General features: G+C 45.0%; 1 protein-coding gene across 1 annotated transcript in view; it reads right to left on the minus strand.

Annotated features, from left to right (window-relative positions):
- si:dkey-247m21.3 (5-hydroxytryptamine receptor 4) overlaps positions 1–3,992 on the minus strand; it is a 57,867-nt gene extending 53,875 nt beyond the window's left edge. Inside the window, exon 1 of the mRNA XM_004538335.4 lies at positions 3,891–3,992. The gene's annotated coding sequence lies outside the window, so the exon portion shown is untranslated. The remainder of the gene's footprint in view (positions 1–3,890) is intronic.
- Between the last annotated feature and the right edge of the window lie 1,193 nt (positions 3,993–5,185).

Consider the following 5,185-nt stretch of genomic DNA (forward strand, 5'->3'; position numbering starts at 1 on the left):
GAGGCCCAGACCTCCCTCTCCCCAGCCACCTCCTCCAGCTTATCCGGGGGAACACCAAGGCGTTCCCAGGCCAGCCGAGAGATATAATCTCTCCAGCGTGTCCTGGATCTGCCCCGGGGCCTCCTCCCGGTGGGACATGCCTGGAACACCTCACCCAGGAGGCGCCCAGGGGGCATCCTTGTCAGATGCCCGAACCACCTCAGCTGGCTCCTTTCGATGTGGAGCAGCAGCGGCTCTACTCTGAGCCCCTCCCGGATGGTCGAACTTCTCACCCTATCTCTAAGGGAGAGGCCAGCCACCCTTCGGAGGAAGCTCATTTCTGCCGCTTGTATCCGCGATCTCGTTCTTTCGGTCACTACCCACAGCTCGTGGCCATAGGTGAGGGTAGGGACGTAGATCGACCGGTAAATTGAGAGCTTCGCTTTTACACTCAGCTCCCTCTTCACCACTACGGACCGGTGCAGCGTCCGCATTACTGCAGCTGCAGCCCCAATCCGTCTGTCGATCTCCGGCTCCCTTCTCCCATCACTCGCGAACAAGACCCCGAGATACTTGAACTCCTCCACTTGGGGCAGGAACTCATCCCCGACCCGGAGTGGGCACTCCACCCTTTTCCGGCTGAGAACCATGGCCTCAGATTTGGAGGTGCTGATCCTCATTCCCGCTGCTTCACACTCGGCTGCGAACCGTTCCAGTGCGAGCTGGAGGCCCTCACCCGATGAAGCCAACAGAACCACATCATCCACAAAAATCAGAGATGAGATTCTGAGGCCACCAAAGCGAAAGCCCTCCGCCACTTGGCTGCGCCTAGAAATCCTGTCCATAAAAATTATGAACAGAACCGGAGACAAAGGGCAGCCCTGGCGGAGCCCATCACCCACCGGGAACGAGTCCGACTTATTGCCGGCAATGCGAACCAAGCTCTTACAATGGTTGTACAGGGATCGAATGGCCCGTAGCAATGGGCCAGACACCCCATACTCCCGCAACACCTCCCACAGGACACCCCGAGGGACTCGGTCGAATGCCTTCTCCAAGTCCACAAAACACATGTAGACTGGTTGGGCAAACTCCCATGCACCCTCAAGTATCCTCGAGAGGATAAAGAGCTGGTCCAGTGTTCCGCGACCAGGACGAAAACCGCATTGTTCCTCCTGTATCCGAGGTTCGACTAGCGGACGAACTCTCCTTTCCAGCACCCTGGCATAGACTTTCCCAGGGAGGCTGCATTATCATAAGCACACTACATTATCATAAATACCTTATACCAAACTGTCAACATTTTTTGGGTTTGGAAAAGTTCTCAAAGAAGTTCTTTGATCGACCTTTGGAGCCCTACTTGCACTCACTGAGATGCTAGTTCAAGTACAGTCAGTGGTAGCTCTTTTTCCAACCCCACACAACAATTAACAAAGTCAGTTGACATTTGATTTGGGCTTGTTTAGCAGCCACAGGATCTGAGCATCTTGCAGTCACTGCAGTCGACCATGTCGACATTCTAGAGTCAAATCTAAGGCCATCTCTCCGAGAGCTAAAGGTTGGCTGAAACCAAGTCATGCAACAGGGCAATGATCCCAAGCACAACAGCAACTCTATAGCAGAATGGCTGAAAAATGGGAGAATCATGGTGTTGCAATGGCCCCCACAATATAAGAGACTGAAGTCACACAGAAAACTATTAAGAAACTATACTCAGGGTGGTTCTACAGTACAATCTACTGGATCTTGGCATTTTACAATAAATAAAGGCATGACAATAAACCACGTCAATGTTTGCCACCTTGATATGAATATCAGTTCCCAGTGTGGACTCAGTGAAGATGTATCTGACACCCCTACTTTCAGGAAGTGTGGAGCATTATGACTCTTTATACTGACCCACATTATCAAACACATCCCCTCACTCAAATCGGGAAATACCTCAAGTGAGTTCATCAAACAAAACCCCGCTTGGCAAATCCAGTGCAACATTATGCCCTCATAAAAAGTCACAAAGTGATTTACTAAACTGCATCCAACATACTCCGCTGACAAAGACTTTCCCACAATAAAAGGCACATAAACATGATTAAACACCCTCACAAAACTTTTATAGTAGCAGTAGCTGTTGGTTAGGTTTTACGTAGTTAATCAAAATAATTTTTTCACCAAGCAAGAAATTTGATTACACTCAGTGTCAGCATTTTTAAAACTCTTCCTTTCAACATTTCTACACAAACTGCCCACTAGGTTATGTTATGGTTATGACTATTGTTGATCACACATCTGTGAAAGTAGGTAGGCTCTGGTCTTTATGAAAGTTAGACCTGCCTCCACCACCCAGACCTTCCTACCACCTCACACCACATCAGATCTATTTTCTGTAGATACTGGGCTGAATGTTCGTCATTTACATAAGCACATAATCTGCTTTTGTTTTAAATTACTGCCTGGGAGGCTTTTAGAAAGTCAGCTTTTCATGTCTTTAAAAAAAATCCTGTTCTTAATACTCTCGTTAACAAAGGCACACAGACACACACTTTGTGTAACCAGCGCAGTGTATCAGAACACTCATTTTACTGTAGAGCACTATTACATTGTTTACAGTCAATTAAAAGCTTAATCAAGTGAAGAACAGCCTCCAGCAGCTGCTTGGCATGCTAAAGTGCATTCAGTAGATGGTGTGTGTATTTGAGTCCAGCCTCAAGTAGATCTATATGTGTGCATGGCTCATGTTGTTATATAGCAGCAAAGGAGAAATTAGTGCATCACCTCTGTGATGAAATGTCACTGATTAGCACCCTGTTCCTTAGTAACTGAACAACATTTGACCTTTTCATGTGTCCCGACACAGGCACTGAAGCTTCAATGTCCCCTCATTAAGCACATCGAGTGCATGTTTACTCATCCATACACTAAAGCTGACGCACCTCTAAGTCAAATAATAGATGTTAGGTCATAAAACATGCGATCGGCGGTGACCAAGAAGAAGAAGTTCCCCTGCATGACCTTACAGCAAAATGAAGAAGAAGAAGAAGAAGGGTGGCATACTAAATGTTAGAAGCTAATTCACAAGAAAATAGTACACAGCAAGTTGAGAAAACAAATAGATTCTTAGAGCATGTGCATGGGTAAAGAATCAAGATGGGAAAAAATAGCTGTGGCCTCATCTTTTTTTTTGCTCACAAGCAGGTGATAAGCTGCAAAAAAATTATAATTCATGACACTGCATGGTGATCAGGCATGAATCAAGGAGTGACAGACAGGCTACTGAAATCATAAATGCATCTTCTTTCATGATGGAGACAGGACTGGTTACTTTGTCACTCACATAGTCTATTCCCACAATGTGCCAATCACTCAGCTTGACAGTACGGATAAGAAAATACAAGTTGATGAGGTAAGTCTCTCCTTTGGGTGCATGAGTGGAAAAATACGAGGGAAAAAAAGCAGCTGAAGGTATGTAATACATGTAAAAAAAAACTAAACAAAAAACTAAAACAAACAGCTGTGGAAGCACAAGTTGTTCATTCTTTTTGGCTAACAAATGTGTGGGAAAATTATAATTGATGATAAGCAGTGGTATTCACACAAGAGTCAAGCACTTATAGAGAGGCTTAGATTCAAATTAAAATCAATTTTAAGGCTGGAGACAGGATTAGGCTACTTGGCTGGTCAAGCAATCCTGCAAGATGTCAGTCAGTGTGATAACGATGATAAGAAACTCAAAAAAAAGAACATCAAAATAAGAAAAAAAAAGTTTACATTTGCGTTGTTCTCTTTGTTATTATTATTGATTTCGTCGTGTTTGCTTGCTCTCGATAGTAGGTGTGTGTGAAGTTGCAGTGAGCACACGGTATCCCTGTTTCTCTTTGCCAAACTTTTAAAAAATGTTCATGTAAGGCTCTTACCTGTGTCGGGCTCCACGCCTCCCTTGCGCACAGTCAAATATTCCCCCCTGCGCGTGTATTCCCCTTATATTCCTACTGACATGACAGAAGTGTGAAAGCTGCCGCGAGCCCGGCGAGTCTGATACGCACGGGCTGCAGAGGAGTGACCGTCCCACCAAGAGAGAGAGAGAGAGAGAGAGAGAGAGAGAGAGAGAGGCGGAGTGATCGTTGCCGCCATCGCGTGGCAAAGGGGGGAACTGCATGCTATAGTACAGCTGCGGGTGACCAACTGGCCCACTTTATGTGAGAGTGGACATCATATTTTACCTCTCTATCCCACATAATTAGAAGATACTTCACATTTGCAGTGGTCAAAAGCCTTCACTGTAGGACATGAATGCTTCTAAAGTCAGGCTTTTTACGCAGCTGATGTGACGAAAGAAGGTTAACCTGTTTTCACACCCGACGGGAAGGGGCGTTTCTAAGATTTTTCTTTTTTGACCGGGTGGCACGGGGCGGGGAGGGGGGCAAGAACGAGAATATTTAATCAAAACAAAATCAGACGTGGGAAAAAAAACAGTAGTGCAGCAAATATACGAAACATACTTGGATATATGTTTTTCAAAGTGGATGACAAAATGCAGTAAAGTTTACAGTCTTGTGCAGCTCAGTGCTGAGGTGTTTGATGAAAATATTTAATCAAACACCTCAGCACTGACTTTTACCTAAAGTTTTTCAGATTCAAATGAAAAAAGTGATTCTGTGTTGTGTCTGGGTTAGGGTTATATATCACATTTTTGTCAGTTGATTTTTGGTGCATCATTGCATCCTGGTACCTTACATTTCCCTTTACCCTCTCTCACACACACAAACTTGCACACATGTCATCATTTACATACACACTATTGCTTAACGACACACACACAACCATTAACTGATCCCTGGTCTCCTTACTGTGGATATTGCTCACCGTTTCTCTCATCAAGTTCACTGAATGAACTTGAATGACCCTAACTGTCCCATTACATTTTTTCATCCCATAAAAAGTTCTTGTGCCCATGTTAGTCAGTGGTTTGCCTGCTTATATATCCCACTACTCCACACTCTCAAAATGTGAACACAGAGGTTCTCCCTGTGACCCTCCCTCTTCACTACACCTGATCCAAATTTAATGTTGACCAGTTAGCTGAACTTGGTGACTGCCCCTGATGTAAAACGAGTTTGACATCCCTGGACTAATCCGTCTTTACAACGTCAATCTAAATTACGGGCAACACCTCAACGCATCACTCTCTGGTGCAGGTGGGCACTTTACG

This window comes from Maylandia zebra, linkage group LG7, assembly GCF_041146795.1.
Source record: "Maylandia zebra isolate NMK-2024a linkage group LG7, Mzebra_GT3a, whole genome shotgun sequence".
Lineage (NCBI taxonomy): Eukaryota > Metazoa > Chordata > Actinopteri > Cichliformes > Cichlidae > Maylandia > Maylandia zebra.